Below are 17,788 nucleotides of genomic sequence, written 5' to 3' on the forward strand. Positions count from 1 at the left end.
AAATTAAAAATAAAATGGCTTAGCTTTGATTAAACTAAAACAAATTTCAAGTCCAATATAAATTATTTTGCTACAGACAATACTTATTTTTATTTTTATTTTATTTATGGTCGAATATGAGCCCGATATCCTTGTACATATTTGTATGGGTTTTTCACGATAAAGTTTTACCAGTTTATCTTACAATATTAAAATGATGTTAGTTTTTATTCAGAGTTAAAACTATTGCTAATACTCGCGTTAAGGTTTTTAGTACCGAACCATCAAAACCTCAAAGTTTAGTACTCGTTTTTTATGTAAACACTTGGTGTAATTACTTGGTTCGTCTGCACAAGTATAAGGGTCATTGCATCTTAGTTCTCAAGGTTGGTGGCGCTTTACAAATGGCAATGGGCGTTGGTGACCAATTATAATCAGCGATAGCTCAATTGCCAGACCTGTTCGAATACAAAAACCAAATTATTCGGTACCGTTAGTTAATCGAGAAATCATTTTTATATTTATTTAAATGACATCGCAAACGACATGTCTCAGATTGATTTTAGTTTCATCTGTCGACGTAAACATATGCAAACGGTAACCAGACGAACCGGTCAGAATCCGTCGGTCCGAAATATCGAACGGTATTCGTACCGTACAATATTTAGGGTTACGGATCTTTTTGCCTCTAAACAATATATCTTCATAGTCGAATACCGAATACGACATCATAAATTATGGAGCGTTTCTTTTCTTATTTACATAGTAAAGAAAGCATGTCAATATGTGATTATCTTTCTAACATCCAATAACAAATTTCCCTTTTTGAAAACTATTTATAATTGGTTGACTGACCACAAAAAAATTGGATTTTTTTTGTATATATTTTTTTTATTCGTAGGATTCATTTATACGTGTTTGCATACGTGTGTGGCGCTGGTCTTAAACGGGATGAAACAAATCAATTAACAAACCACTTCTCTCGATGAGTTAGTCGAGAGGAATGAAGTCAAGAGTGATGTTGAGTGTTGAGATTGAACGTGTCAGGGAGCTTATAAATTCCACATTGAATAATGATCTTTATTCATTAGGCATAAGGCTGATAAAATATGACGTTATTTTAACAATTTTCTTGTATCTAGGACCTAAAAATCAGGTCGTCTCGTGATTTCTTTCCAACGGTATGATTTTAACACACTGCTCGTTTCGTTAATACAGTTAGATATTGTTGGATAAAATGTTTAATCTTAAGCTTTAAATGATATGAAGATTCTCAAAGCTTGTACGTTTATGCGTGAACGGTAGCTTGAATATTTATCTAAAATAAAAGGTTCAAAGTGATCGATTGATCGAAGAATAACCCGTTTTTATCGTTCAAATAATAGTGGGATTTAGCAGTAAATTGACTAAAAAATATTTGTGACACTTTAAAATTGAATTCAACTTGGTAACTCTAGTATGAATTGTCGTATTTACCACTATCCCTTATCAAAACGATTGCTTGTCGGACTGCAATCGAGAACTAGTTGTCACTTGTCATTTGAAGCACTTTGGCTGTTCATCTTCGATTCTCGCTCGAACGATCGCTAATTTCTCACTAATTAGCATACTCTTAAATGTGTTTTGCGTGCGGTTTCGCGTTAAGCGCTACTGGCCCGTGTATCGTAGCGTGGAGTCAAAGACTCTAGAGAATCAAAGACCTTTCCATAGGCTATTTAACGCATAAATATTCCATAAATATTCTTTCAAGACCTGCTAAGTCCTGAGAGTAGCATCTAAATCAATACTTTTACAACTATTTTAAATATTTGTACAGATAAAAAAAATATAAAAATATTGTATTAAAAGATGTGAACCAATTTTTATTTCAAATTGTCATTTAATTTACTAGAGTAATAGATACGAAAATTTTGTATGTTTGGGCATAGATTATCTAGATCAGTATTACAGTTTCGATATAATTTTTGGTGTCTAGTTAGGAGTAACTGTTTCGAGTTTCCCACGACGTTATAATAGCAGTGTTATCGTTGTAATCTGTACCTTAACCCTGGAGCTTCGCGTGCACAAATATCGGTGCCGTTAGAGCGGTTCAACGACCCGCTGATCGGGCGCGGATCGGCGTGCGGCGGTCCGCAATCTCGGGAGAATATTGTTAGCTAAATACTTTGTTACAAATACACATTTATTATTTCGCGTTTGAAACGATTTATGTTGTTATGAAAATTGTTCATTATATTCAACAAAAAAAACTGTTCAATTATATATTGAATGACATTTTTTCACGGACAAGGTGTCCGTACATCAACCCGTCAATATTACATTTTGAGACACAGCCTTATTTTTTTTTTATTACGTACCTCTTCTACTTTTATCATTTAGACAATTTCAAAAATCTTCAAAGTTGAACTTCACTTAACTAATATCTCAGACGTGACGTGAATCCTAACCAAAGATGCGTCTTCAAACCCAAGCAAGCACCAATGATTTTGCGTGTGCTTCATTTGTTTTTAAAATTAATCTCTTGCGTGGCGTTTAAGAAAAAATCGTAATGAAACTCATGTATCACATGTTCATACAACAATTTACATTTACGTTAAAGACAATGGTTCGTACAAATTAAGGAAACAAAACTACCGGATATAGTCTACTAAAAATAAAAGAAGTAAATCTTATTAGACCCAAGTTGTCGAATAATCCGCGCGTGACGAATGACGATTTTCTCTGCGGGATAGAAAAAAAAACCGTATAGAGCGGAGACCATCTGGTCGTTTTGGGCTTTGATTACGTTATAATATTTTCTAAGCAATTATATTTTTTACATAGCATATGTTAAAACTCAATAAAGAAGTTTCTGTTTGTTAATGCGGATTTTGGAAGTTAAATTGTAGTCAGAATGATTTGGAAGATATTATTTTTGCAAATGCTACAATTCCATTCTACTAGCGACACAGCCTTCGCAGAGGGTAGAATAAGGAGAAAAAGGTACATAAAAAGGTTATATTAGAGAAAACAGACCAATGTCCTGCAGTGGACAAAGATTGTCTGATGACGATGAAGTTACAAAACTATTAAAGGCATACTTATTCTACGGGTAACAATGGAAAGTTACGTTACGTTACGTTATTTAGCTCTAATTTTACACTTGGGATTGCACAAAGCTCTACCAGCTTTGTGCAATCCCGTCTGGATCACCCAATCATAAGATACTCTTCCGCAAAAAAGCAATACTTAGGGTTGTTGTGTTTGAAGGTTGGAATAGTCAGTGTATTTACAGGACAAGGGACATGACATCTTAGTTTCCAAGGTGGCGCAAGGAACTGTTCATTCTTATAGTCATCCATTGGCGGTGGTGACTTACCATCAGATGCATTTGCCCGTCTTATAGATAAAAAAAAAAAACAAGCTTAACTGAGTACAATTTAAACATCAGTTTCTGACAGCAAACGTTCCTCGAACACACACGAGCTGAAATGTAGGCCGTGCGGTAAGATGCATTAGCAATGGACGATAGATCGGGTATTGCACTTGCCGCGCACCGCGTACGGTTTGTATTATTTACTTACTAGCTGTACCTACATCACTGCCTGCCTCGCTAGCCATCAATTAGTTTTAATATATTTTATTTCTTAAACATATCATACAGTGCATAAGAATATTTAAAAAGAGTCTTTTATACACTTCCTACATATTATTAAAATGTTTAATAGTCAGCCGATTTTGATAAAATAAAGTCTAAATAGTTATATTAATTACTATCGAAATATCAACATATTCATTATTACCAGTTTAGAAAATTACCCAATGATTGTATTTTTACTTCTTTATTTATGTTTAAATCATATTCTTAGGTATATTTAATATAATATAATCTCGTCGACTTATAAAGATATAAAAAAAAATTGTAAGTAATAATAGTAGCAATATTAATAGAACTACATAAATCTATTTTAATGTTATGCCCTAACTAGAACGATCTGTTAATCTATTTTTAAACACTTAGTGAAATCCCCATAAGACAAATTGACTTCATGGCGCTATATTGAAAACTTGGATGCGCTATATATACGCGCTTTGTTTAAATTTAACTGATATTATATCTCAGTATAACATGACTTTAGATATAATTTTAATTATACTAGATATAATTCTTATTTAATACTATAATATCATATTATAATATTTAAAATCAGATCTTAGAAAATCTGACGTTTATTGCTTCTATTAACATATTTAAAATAGAAATTATTTAAAAAATAAAATTTCAAAACTTGACGTTTATTTTCAACGTACTTAATTAATGTTAATTTCGACTCCGGTAACAACCGTTTGGAAAGCATCGAGATGATTTATTTAATGTGCAATCTCGTTAGTTTTATTTGTAAGCACCTTTTTAAAATAATATATAAATAACTAGCAAATCTCGGCAAACGTCTTGCCCGTCTATATACTATTATTCCCGGCGATCGAAGTAAGGTAAAGAAGATGATGCAGCGCTATCTATTGGCGAGTAAACAAAATGAGAATACCTACATAATTATATTAAGAACTTCTACATGATAAAATACATATATGTCTAACAATATCGAAGTCTGTCAATCTTAAACAGATAAACTGTTAGTATGTCTGTCTGTATAGGTTACACCGGAGAGTGAGCCAGTGTAACTACAGCTGGTACAAAAGACATAACATGCTAGTTCCCAAACTTGGTGTTGCAGTTGTGATGTAAGACATTGTTAATATTTCTTACGGGACCAATGTCTAAGGGCCATGGTGGACGCTTGTATCAGGTGATCCATTGGCCCGTTCGCCTTTTCTTTATAAAGTACTTCGTAAATAAAATACACTTAAAAACGGCAAGTTCGTTTTATTTCGAACATCACTAATGCGGTTGATATTCTATTTTAGTATCACGAAGCGATCGCCCTTGTTTGTTTTGCCTTCGTTGGAATTCTTTCTCTCTGAGTTGAGATAGGTCGGTGACGGGCACTGATTAAAGTAAGACTTCTTGTTACCCGTTACTTCGCTTAATCAAACCACAATTAATGCCGCTTTCGGGCTCTCGTGTCTGTCTCTGTGTTACATACGACTGCTACGATCGTCATCAAATTTGATAAAGTTATGTAGCTATTTAAGCATATTATTTCCGGAGATAGTCGCGAGGAACAGCTAGTGAAAAATAATTGTTATTTATTAAAACTTTATTTATATAAACTAATGAATAAGTCTTAAAAATTGTAATATTTTGATAAAATTAAGTATAAAGCCAGGCTAACCTGGTTCGACATTTAGATCATAACGAGAAGAACTGAAGACGTTCAGTACTTAAATATAAAATTTCTCATCATATTATATGATTGGCACGTATTAAACATACAAGATTTGATGTATATACATGACGTAAACATCAACAAATAACGCTTTTTTAGTAATTTTTATAAACATGTATAGTATAAAATGCCTCCTTTATTAATAAGTATATATATTTTTATATAAGTTTCAGTAGTAAAGATATCTTCGATATCTATGATATAGTATATCAATGAGTGTAGCATATAGCATAATACATTTCTCAAACTTAAAAATGTAAGAATGTATATTTATTAATAGATATACAGTAATAAATTATTCGCTAAAATATTGTTCATAATTTATATTTTTACCGCATCAAAATTGAAATATCACTTTTTTAATTTATGAATTATAAAATATAAATTATGGTTTTTGGAAATAACTTCTGATGTGAATATTCTAATTTGTGTAATCATGCAGCAGCATTAATCAAAGTCAATTAAATTTCTTTCACTTTTTACAAAAATTCAAATTTGGAACGAGACGAAAAAATAGTTTGACGAAAGAAATAAATCTAATGACTAAAGCGCACTGGACGCGCAGCTGCTTGTTGTTGTGCTTAAAAGGGCTCGAGAAAAGAAAAAAAAACATCGCGTCTGTGTGCGTGCGGCGCAGTGCCCGTGACCTTGACATTGTCGCCCGCGCACTTATGTACTGAAATAGGAATCATTCCATTTTAGTGTTTTTAACTGATTCAGTAGTATGGTTTTATTGAAATATGTTCCGTGTATATATTTTTTTAATAAAGTTCTAACATAGTTTAACAATATATTTTTTTTCGAATAAGATAAATGTGTGAATAGTCATATTTTCGGAACCACTGGGCAGAGAGCCTCTTTAAAGGTACCTATTGGAATTTGTTCCAACTTTGCAGATTTGTATGATGTGGCAGATTTTATCAAACGTAATTATATAGATTTTCTAACGATGTTTTTCTTCAAGACAGAGAGAGCATCAGAACATTTCAGGATTTAAACCTACAATCTTCAATTAAGATCTACGTTTTCTATCCACTGGGATATCTCAGCTCCATGCTTTATATAATATTAATTAATTCGAGTCGTCATTGTGCTTTGCCGTAGGCGCAGTCAAACACCCATTGAAACCCATGTAGAGACATGGCCTGCATAATAATGTAAGGCATTCATGAGAGGATATGACATAGACAAATCTTTTTTTTCTACCACTTGAGACGACAGCAAAGGTTAAATGGTTCAATAACTTGTCTCATAAACAAAATATGTAATGCGGAATAAAATAGTGCCGTTTCAAAGACATTTTAAAAGCTTTTATGCACACTATATGATGAATGTTTTAGATTTTTTGTAATATGTATTCCGATAATTTAGAAAATCAAGAGTAATTATGTAAAGAGAGGAAAATTCAACGTGCGGGTAACATTAACAAAAAACTATTGTTTCACGCACGTTCTAAATTTAAATTCTACAAGTATAGCATTTTTTTCTCATCAAGTTGATATAACAATCGGATACTTAGCCTAACATCATACGCGTTTAATTTTTTTTAATCTAATAAGATAAATTATACCTTTTTCATTGCTTCCCCCTAACTGTACTTTCCCTATTATCTAGTTACAACGAGCTCCCTTCTTTATATCGATTTTTAAACCTGCGTAAGGAATTAGTTAAATTGTAATAAAAAAAATGTCTTATCATTTGGAACATGCGTCTTATGACGCGAAGACTTTGTTTTTTACTTGTATCACAATGTAATGTAGTAAAGTTAATATTAAAGTACTGAATCATTTATTAAGGAAAATTGTTATTTTAAATTTTGTTATATTATTATTAAGGTCAGTTTGAGGACGTTCAATTTAATACCTAATCTATAACAATAAAATGACAGGTATTTTGTTAATGCCTAACTAAAAAACCCTACCAAAACAATTATCATAAAACTGTACTACTTCTGTGCATCTTCTATGCAGCGTTTCTGAGGTTATAGTATGTGATATAATTCTTGGATGTAATGTTAGTATCTCCTGTTACTTTACTGCCTTAATATATTTTTTAAGATATTGGTAAATGTGATGTGATATGAGCAAATGTGTAACCTGGTGATAAGCGGCCACCCATATAGACATTTGTGATGTAAGAAATATTAACAATTATTTACAAAATCCTTGCGCCACCGAATTTGTAACTTAGATGTCATTTTCCTTGTGCTCGAGTGAATACTGGCTCACTCGCCCTTCTAACCGAAACACAACAATAATAAATTTTACTGATTGGCGGAAAAATATCTGGCTATTGATACCAAAAATGTCTTGTACAAAGATCTACCACCAAGTAATCGTCAGTCACTCATCCGCAACAACTCACACATACACATACAAATATTCATTATTGCCGGTAATATACATAAAAGAGAGTAGTACCTACCCAGACGGGCTGTAAAAACGAGGAATATCGTTACAATATACTGGAATGGTCTGTTTAATCGTCCAAGCTCATCGCCAATACGACATACTTTATTCCAACGCTCATTTACTTTGCATTGTAATTTTACAAGATTAACTTTGTGGGTACAACGCACCGGTTCGAAATAGTTTACTGACAATATTCGATACTAAAATTTGTAATGAAAGAAACCCTGAGGCGCTTAAATGATACTTATGGGAAATAAGGTTTATTAACATAACTTTAATATGCTACATCTCCACGCTCATCCTCACGCTTTTCTTCAATCCGTGGCAGTTATTTCGTAAAAAGGGACGGAAGTATGTAACGGGACGCCGAAGAAGCGCACTATTTGTTTCGGCCAATGAGCGCCCGCAGCGCAAATGTTGGTCTTAATAATAAGGCTTGTGTTTTTATTTATCCTGCATATACTTCTCATTGATATTAACACATAATTTTATTTAAATTTATCACTCGCTATAGCTAAAGGATCACGCTATACTCATACCCATATACATACACAAAACAAATTACTATGCAAAATATATTCTGGTTGCAACGTCGTGGTACAATTTCCATGGTCTCAAGTGTAATTACAGCTGGCCTTAGCTGTATATGGCAAACTTATGCAATGTCAGGAACACTGTATTCTGCATAATTCCAAGATGTACTAATAAGGGACAATTGTTTGTTTAGTAATATTAAGTATCAGTTTAGTATTGTGAACTGAAGCGCTAATATACGTATAAATATTATGTATTTTTTTTATTAATAAGTAATGTATTTTAATATGAAAAGTGTGATTTTAACTGTTTTTTTTTATGCGGGATACATAAATTTAAATGTTTTAATATATATAATTGATGAATAAAGACTATTGAGTTCTTGTCAACAATTTTTGATAGGCTTTTTATACACCGGTGCTCACTTTACTTTTATCATGAAAAATTTCGATTCAAAGGGACATATAAGAATTAAATCTAATTTTGATTCACATAACAAAGAAAAAATGTTTTAAGCACAATGATATAGGTACCTGTTTGTTAGCAACTATATCTATAAATTACAAACTTTTTAGACGAAAAAAAGTTTGATATTATATTTTGTAAAAGAAAAAAAATTTTACCTTATAGATGTTATGTAATTTGTTGTATATTTTTTTTTCACTCTTTTCTATTGGACAAAAGTATTATAATATTAGATTCTTCTCGGTAGAAGCTACCTATCAAACCTGTACCTTTGGTAGCTTTACATTTAAATCAACACTGTATAATGACTTGATTGAGACAAATACTTGAATAAAGAATATTTTGATTTTTCGAGTGCAGTAACTCGTATTAAAAACCTTCTAATATAAACTATCAAGGGATGTAGCTTTAACAAAAATAAGTTATATATTGAATACGAATGAAGATCTAATGAAAACTGTTGATGGTGTTCCACTTGATAAAATCCATAAAAACTCCAGTCGTCTTGTTCACACAGACTTCACCTGAGTAAATAATTCATAAGCTTGTTGAGATACAATCCAAAATAACGCTTACGTCAATACCCATAAGATCCATATATCTTGACGGTAATTAAGAATACGCAGACAAAGCTGGAATAGTATTACAACTACTTTGTATTATAGTCAATAAGTATATTCTTTTGAATTTAAGTCTTAAAGTGATACTTGTTGTGATGTCTGGAAATAGAGACACGCAGGCTCGTCAGAAATAAAGCCAATCAAAAAAATATAGAAAGGATAGGAAAAGACGTGGCGATTTGTTTTTATATATTATATATAATGATTAAACTATATCTTTAGTTTTTTAAGATATTATTTGCCTATTTATGAACTTGGGGATTAAGACTCGCTTGGGGATATTTTAAAAAAAAATAAAGAATAGTTTGTATAATCCCAATAAAATAGACTATTTTGATTTAATCAGCTACACTCATTGACTAAACACGAGAAGTACTTATGGGTAGACTAATGAGACCTTCAATTAAATCCTGTAACATAACGATTCAAAAGTGTTTGAATTAAATCTAAAATATATGTTTATATACTGTTTATTATAAAATATAAATAGCAATCATTAAGTTAATTTATTTTGATCAATGCCTTTTACTACCATCGTAATATGTGTGTAAGGCAACTCTCTCGTTTTATTAAAATTTTCTTCATAGTTCGAAACGTACATTATAATACATGATTGCAACAAATAAATGTATTCACCGAGAATATTATCTGTAGCCGAATTAAGATAAAGACAATAATGTCAACGGCATCCTGAAAGCCTCTCCAAACGTTAATAAGTGATATCGAGAGCTCAACGCCGATGATAGCTTATCAGATGTCCGAATCACAAATTTCACTGGCAATACAATGTACTTTTACCTCCCTAGAGATATATTAGCGTGTCATTAATTCAACGCCGGCTTTGGGTTAGAGGAGTCATTGCAATGGAAATTATTATTTCAAGTGAAAAATTTTTAGAAGGCGATACACGAAGCTACATATTAGTCACCAATGCAACACGTCACAAAGATTTACTTCAAGATAAGTTTACAGACTTTATAGGGATCAAGGCTATGACTACGAAGTCAATATAGGGAACGAAAGAGACGCAAGAGACAGTATCGCTCTACTCTGTTAAATAGCTAGGTATAATGCAAATGTTGCGGCCGGAACTATTTCAGTTCAAATTTTTGACACACATTACATTTGACAGTATAAAATTATATCACCACGCTGCGTTTTAGTCGATACTTTATTATCATAAGAAAATAGGGTTAAAATATATACAAGGTTGAGGATTATATAAATTTTATATTTTGTTTGTAAAATTTTCAAGATCTTATCTGAGGCTGTCACGGCGGCGGGCGGGCGTCCGGACGCGTTCCGCCGCACGCCGCGGAATAATTAAGTATAATTATTAAATACCGGCCGTTTACTGATCGAGCTTCTCATACACGTATTAATAACTACCGTGGAATCGTGGAATGTGTGCGATAAAATGCGCTTATAAACTTTAGCGGATTTACGACCACTATTTTTTTTATTTAATGAAGCCCTAATTTTTTTTTTTTTAAGTATTAGCCACTTTGCATCAAGGTCATAAAAAAATCATTAAATTATTAAAGAAGTGAAGAAAGCTAAAAGCTTTCCGTATTAAATAAAAGTTGTTTCCGGATGCTCACTGAGATCAATTTGTTTTATCCCTTTTTTGCATACAACAACAATGGTCCCCTCACCCTTTGCTTTTAACATCTTATGCGAGTGAGTGGTATCTCAACCACGGTTAAGCAATGCATCGAGGTCTGTTCTGGAAAAATAAAGATATTTTTTTTCTTTTTATTGACAAAGATAACTAATGTAATGCCTAACTAAATATTTACTTAAACGTATTTTTTTTTTTCAATGTAAATAATATGTAGGTTATTATTTTAAGACCGGATATAAATGCGATATAGTTAGTTAGTTTCGGTTTACCAAATAGGTGAGCTGATAAAATGTAGCCGATCCAACCGTTAACTCGGATTTAGTGGGCACAGACACGCAAAGCCTAAATGCCACAAATATAACGGCGGATGCTGAATTATTAATAAATAACACAATTAAAATTATCGCTATTTTTAGTTGACGTAGATACCTAATTAAATCTAGAGTATCGATTTCTCTATTCGATTTAAAATTTCATTAGATTACAGGTATCGAATAAATAAACTTTTACATGTTTTTTTTTTACTTTCAATCACGAGTTATTACTTTTAGTTATCGTCTGAATACATCGATACCTTAGTGCTGATTCATTAATTTCCTACTGTCATCATTTAGTAGAGAAGAGCATGCGCATACAGAGATGTGCCCTTTATTCCCTCACGATGACTTTCTAACTCAACTCCGCGTTGATACACAAAACTCTTATTGACCGTAGTTGGGGTTCGATAAGTAGAAGGCTATACCTTCTAATTAGACAAACGGGGTATTTATTAGTTACTATGCCGACAGTAGAGAAGTATTTATTTAAGTCCGTCGGATAGATAGATAGGTATTCTACCTATGTGTTTCGGTTTTAAAGTGAGTAAGCCAGCGTAATTAGTGGCAAAAAATTACAACAGTATCAAATTAATTTGGCCATCTGCTTCCTTCCTGCTTCAATAAAAAAGTCCAAAATTAAATTTTCTTCGTCAGTTAAAAATACGACGCTTTTAATGTCTAGTCTAAATAAATGTCATTCATAAATCATAATCATGATTTTTATCAACAGTTTCCCCAAATATTTGCAACAATTTTATCAAATATTTGATACGCGTCGTCTCGATATCAAAAAAAAAATACGTTAATATAGTTCGATCACGAAAGTAATTTCAAAGCATTAGGTCTAAGAAAGCAGTCTCGACCCTGCGTGCCATCGCTGCGAAATGCCACATACCACTCATCCTGTATCTATATGGGTAGCTACTGTTGTGCACTTTGAAGAGACCAGTACAGGTTCTATAAATATCTAACTGCAAATATAATTTAAGTAACAACTTTTTTATAAAAAATAATTTTATTTATTCGAAATTAAAACATTTTGATAGACATTTAAAATTTAAGAGTTCGATTTAAGAAAAAAATAAAATATGTAGTATCTTAATAATTAACAGTGTGTTTTAGAAACGATATCGACGTTTTAAAAAATCTGATAAAATATTTCGCTAGCAATATTTATTGAATTGTTTAGTGTGGTAGAATCACGTAGGTACATTTTTTGTTTAATGTCGTCGATCACGATCTATAAATCGAAAAACGTGACTTATCTTGATCTGTGAAGACATTGCATCTTGCTTTGTCTGATTGATAGAATTTAAAACTATTATTTTTCATGAATTTTTTTTGATGATATTGTCTTTTCAAGATGTAGGTAAAGTACCCTCAGTATTAATGCATCCACATATTGTACGAAATATACGAAAACTATTTTAACAATTTTAATTTTGCCTGATTGCATCTCAATAGGTAAATAATAAGTTCTAGTACAAATCTATTTAAAAGATATTGTACTGAAGAATATATATTTTTTTAATTTTATAAATAGAATTAATTTAGACCCATAATTACAGTTTAAGTCCAATATATATAATAATCCCATCGGTCGAACACGAAGTACAGACATTGCAGGTTGGAGAGCGAGGGTGTAGCCGTTATAGGTATGTAAGCAGGCGACTACGCCGGGACAATCGATTCGGAGTTGCTCCCCTGCCGTCTCGCCGGGCCATCCACCCGGCAACCACGCACTCCCGCAAAAAGACACCCATAAAAAAACTTACCTCTTTACACTTCAGCTAGCACACACCACCAAAGAAATGCAGTCGCGTAGATCGCGAAAAAAACACCACACTAATTATAAAAGTCTAACTCGCAGTTTGCGGTTATAACACAAACATAAATTAACTTAACACTGTCTTTCATTAATACCTATTTCTATAAGTAATTAAATTTCTACCGGTTAAATAAGCACCGGGGCAAATTATAATTCTGAATAAAAATTACGACGATACAAACCCCACGACTCTTCGCGGCGGACTGAACGAAATGAACATGGCGCCGTTCGAGCGTTCTGGGGAAGCGAGTGAATGTAGCTACAGAATACCCGTTACAAATTGCACCAATAGGATTGCGTTGCATTCATAGGCTACCAAATCACTTATACCGAACAAAATATAATTCGGCGACTTAAAAAACATGAGAGTTTGAATTCGGAAATTAGATTTTTCAAATTTATTGATAACGAATTTTGATTTAAATAAATATCTACCAATTGCGAGTAATATTGAATAGATATGTCGTTAAAAGATTTTTTTTAGACTGTATATTTATTATTTAATAAAAAAAAAGTTTTTTGCTTTATCTTTTGTGTTCATTTATACTATAAACAATTTTTGGTATCATTTTTTAAATCTTAATTGTTTAAGGCTGCAATAAAATTTAGAAAGGCTACATATATCAGTGGTTCATATAGATAAATTGAAATTATAAGTTCCAATTTGTCAACTATGTTTATTAGACCATTCTAAAATGAAATCGCAATAAACATTGGAAGTTAGAAGTAATTTGCATAAATTAGATATTGGGAACTGCTGCGGCTTAGAAAAACCTGTTGTTTTGTGCTTGATGTTTGTATCATTGCAATGAGAATGAGAGTCGAGACGACAATTACATCTCAAATTCCAATTCAACATTTTTAATGATCTTTTGTTATTAGTGAAAAAGCTTTTCTAAAATATTTAAAACTTCGTCATATTGCTTTCGGTACTGACAGGAAACCTGGTTTATTTCGAATTTTAGCTAACAATTTCACAAATATCCCAAGCCAAGCGTTCATAATTAATTATAGAGCTATTTTTAATATTGATTTGTTTATAACTGTTTAAGTCCTCAGCGTTCATTAATCTTATCTGAATAAATCTTCTATATGTATTAAATGATATTCGCAATACTATTAAAGTTATTTAATTTATTTTAAATATAGACAGTTGTACAAAAAAGAATAATTCCACCACACAACGCCCTTCCAGTACTGGTTGATGTTTATACGATATGTCAGAATCTCTTCAGACACACATGAGATATTGAATATAGCACTAACCCGATCCGTCGATTCTGTCCACTATCCACTGTCCTTTAAAAGATTATAAATTGTTTTTGCGAGTAATTTTTTGAGTTGAATTTTTTTTTACTCTGTACACGTAATGTATTACAACGGTGCAAAATTAAGACGAAGAAATCAATAAATGCAGCTCACATGTTTCCATAACATAACTGTTCTCACAGCGAATGTTACGGGACAGCGAACCAGAAAAACAATCAATCGACTTTCAACATTGCACTCGAGTTGCGATTGCATTACCATAGATAATATCGCGAGTCTAACCAGGATTGAATCAGTCAAATGATCTCGCGTGAACATTTACATTTCGAATCGTAATCTTAGCGTTTCCAAGTTTGAGAATGCGTCCATCAGCTACTAATGGCGTCTTGGGGATTCACTGAATTTGTGGCAATATCTATCTCACACAAATAGCTTGACATTTAGTTAGTAACATGTAAGATTAGTTATAAATACTAAAAAACCTAATTGTCGGAGAAGGCTTCGTAAGAGAACTCTGTTATAATAATTACGTAAATAATGTAATTAGTAGTTAAATAGACAAATAACTTAGTCGTGATAATATTTTCTTTTTTATTTATATGGTTATTTTTAATACTACAAGTATTTAAAACGGGATATTTACCATGTTTATTATTTTTATTTGGTGGAGCTCGATATTAGATAAACATGGTAAATATCCCGTTTTAAATACTTATAGTAATACAATGGTTGTTGTATGTTCGTTGGCAGTTTCAGGTCCTTCAACGAGATAACTACCCTATATTAAGTAATTACTTAGTTCGGACTACTAGATACGTAGATTAACGCGTACGCGTGTCGTACAAACTCCAGCTGTATTATAAAAACTAGTTGAATCCGTGATAACTATGGATAATACGTGCGTGTTTTATAAACATGGTTTATTCACTAATTACAAGTTGGCAGATTTGATCGAAATCAGCCGCGTCAGTGGTTAGAAACACGTGATTCGTAACCGAAGATTGCACGTCAAATCAGGGCGAGCACCGCTGAATTTTTTTGTGCGTAACTTGTGTTTATAATTCATCTAGTAACAATATAAAGAATTCTGTATGAGTCAGGTGAAATGCGCGTTAGAATAGCGTGATGGAATGATCTCCATGGGATGATCTCATAAAGCGATGAGGAGGCCTTTGTCTAATATTGAGACTTCAATTGGCTCAACAAACCAGACTTTTCGTTTCTGAGATTAACTCGTTCAACCACACAAATTATGTTTCAAATTACTCCCATAATATGGAGAACAGTTAATTCAACCACCAGTTAACAATACTTAGTGTGTTGTGTTCCAGTTGAAGGGTGAGTGAGCCAGTGTAATTACAGGCACAAGACATCTTAGATCTCAAGGTAGGCGACGGACTGGCTAATAATAATATTGCTAATTAAAGTTTACAGCCCTAATTTCTTCTAGGGAAGATGGCTATGGTGGCGGCCCATTTGCCCAACCTATATTATTAAAAAAAATCGACTCCAAAAGAACTTGATTAGGTACTGTAAATATTTGAATAATATTTTTAAATTTTTATTTAAGTCAAATATTTTCTTGCGACTTATTAATTATTCCAACGTATCGAAGATAAATTAAATAAAAACAACATTAATACGGAATGTCAAATTCCGATTCAATTGTAACTTTATTACAAGTAAATGAACTGATCCAGTTTGCTCGTTGAAATACAATAAATTCTTCGAATCCCATTTGCTGAAGCGAGAAATGCATAGCATACAAATTGATGCAAAAACATCGGCCTAGATCACGCCTAGATGTTGACAGTCCACGGTAGACGACAGACGAGACAATTGTCCGATTACACGGAAACGTCTGATAGCAAAATAGGAAGACACGATTGTATAAAATGACTTCGAAAATTATCGATACTATGATAACTTTCTTATCGTAAAGTTAAGTTCTAGAAATTTTTAGCAAACTTCAGTAGTTCCTAGTATTCTTTTTCCGTAGCTCCTCTTTGTAAAGCCTACGATTTACCATTAGCTTTTGTATATCAATCCCACGTCTTTATTTTTATAGCGAGCGAGTTGAATTTTTTGATAGAATACGCATAACCATAGCCTCTCATGACAAATTTCAAGTTTATTGGTGACATTTTCTTCTCACTTATTTTGAATCCACAGTTAAATTGTCACTGAAATGAAATTCCATGTAAAAATATAATGAAATTAGATTTTCTTGTTTAAATTTTGTAAAGCCAAATAAAAAAAAATTAAATAAATAATTAATGTGACTGACAGCATTAAAATGAATAAGAAAATTAAAGGGGCCGAGTTCATATTGAATAATGTGATCGTTTTGACTAAATGTTTAGTTCAGACAGTATTTCTAAACATTAAATTGTTTAGAAATCTAGCATATTCAAAGAATATTTAGCTGTAAAATAAACTGAGCCGAGATGGCCCAGTGGTTAGAACACGTGCATCTTAACCGATGATTTCGGGTTCAAACCCAGGCAGGCACCACTGAAATTTCATGTGCTTAATTTGTGTTTATAATTCATCTCGTGCTCGGCGGTGAAGGAAAATATCGTGAGGAAACCTGCATGTGTCTAATTTCAATGAAATTTTGCCACATGTGTATTCTGCCAACCCGCATTGGAGCAGCGTGGTGGAATATGCTCCAAACCTTCTCCTCAAAGGGAGAGGAGGCCTTTATCCCAGCAGTGGGACACTTACGGGCTGCTAATGCTAAAAAAAAAAAAAGTGAATATCAAATGAGTGCTACTTAATTAACTTACCCCTAAGTGGTGGAAACTGGTTTAGATTCTAGCCATAATTACCTTTACACCCTGCTCCTAACTCTTGCTCAAGTGACTAGCTTATAAGGCTTAAACCCCGATTCGGACGTGGTTCCATAATAAGTTCTCAGAACTCTTAGCTTTGCCAATTCAAAATCAACATACACGTTAAATCATTATGGCCTTGTTGAGCAACCCAATCATTAACATAACTTTTCTACCAATAAGCAAGAATACTTTACAATGCTGTGTTCCGGTTCAAATAGTGAGTGAGTGGTTTGTACGTAAAATCTTAGATTCCATGGTTTCCGGCACGTAAATTGTGTAAACAGTGGTTTGTTCTATCATCACCAATGTTTATGAACGAAGGTAACCAGGTACCATGAAGTGTTCTTGGATGTCTGCCTTCATAATATTAATATATCAAAACATACACGATTAAACATGCACAGTGAATTGGTGCGCACTAATATATTTCATAGCCAATAAATATAAGGCCTTATATTTTAACTATCATAGTTTTCTAAAAACACAAAGACTTATGTTAATCGAAATGGTACGACAAACCTCGTTCGAACTGGGAACAAAACGGAGATCGCGGTTTTCAGAGCACCTTTAATTCATA

At 32.6% G+C, this 17,788-nt stretch overlaps 1 protein-coding gene across 1 annotated transcript in view; it reads right to left on the reverse strand.

Annotated features, from left to right (window-relative positions):
• Positions 1-13,330, reverse strand: part of LOC125065704 (protein singed) — a 43,493-nt gene extending 30,163 nt beyond the window's left edge. Inside the window, exon 1 of the mRNA XM_047673477.1 lies at positions 13,053-13,330. The gene's annotated coding sequence lies outside the window, so the exon portion shown is untranslated. The remainder of the gene's footprint in view (positions 1-13,052) is intronic.
• Between the last annotated feature and the right edge of the window lie 4,458 nt (positions 13,331-17,788).

This window comes from Vanessa atalanta, chromosome 8 (assembly GCF_905147765.1).
Source record: "Vanessa atalanta chromosome 8, ilVanAtal1.2, whole genome shotgun sequence".
In the NCBI taxonomy this organism is placed as follows: Eukaryota; Metazoa; Arthropoda; class Insecta; order Lepidoptera; family Nymphalidae; genus Vanessa; species Vanessa atalanta.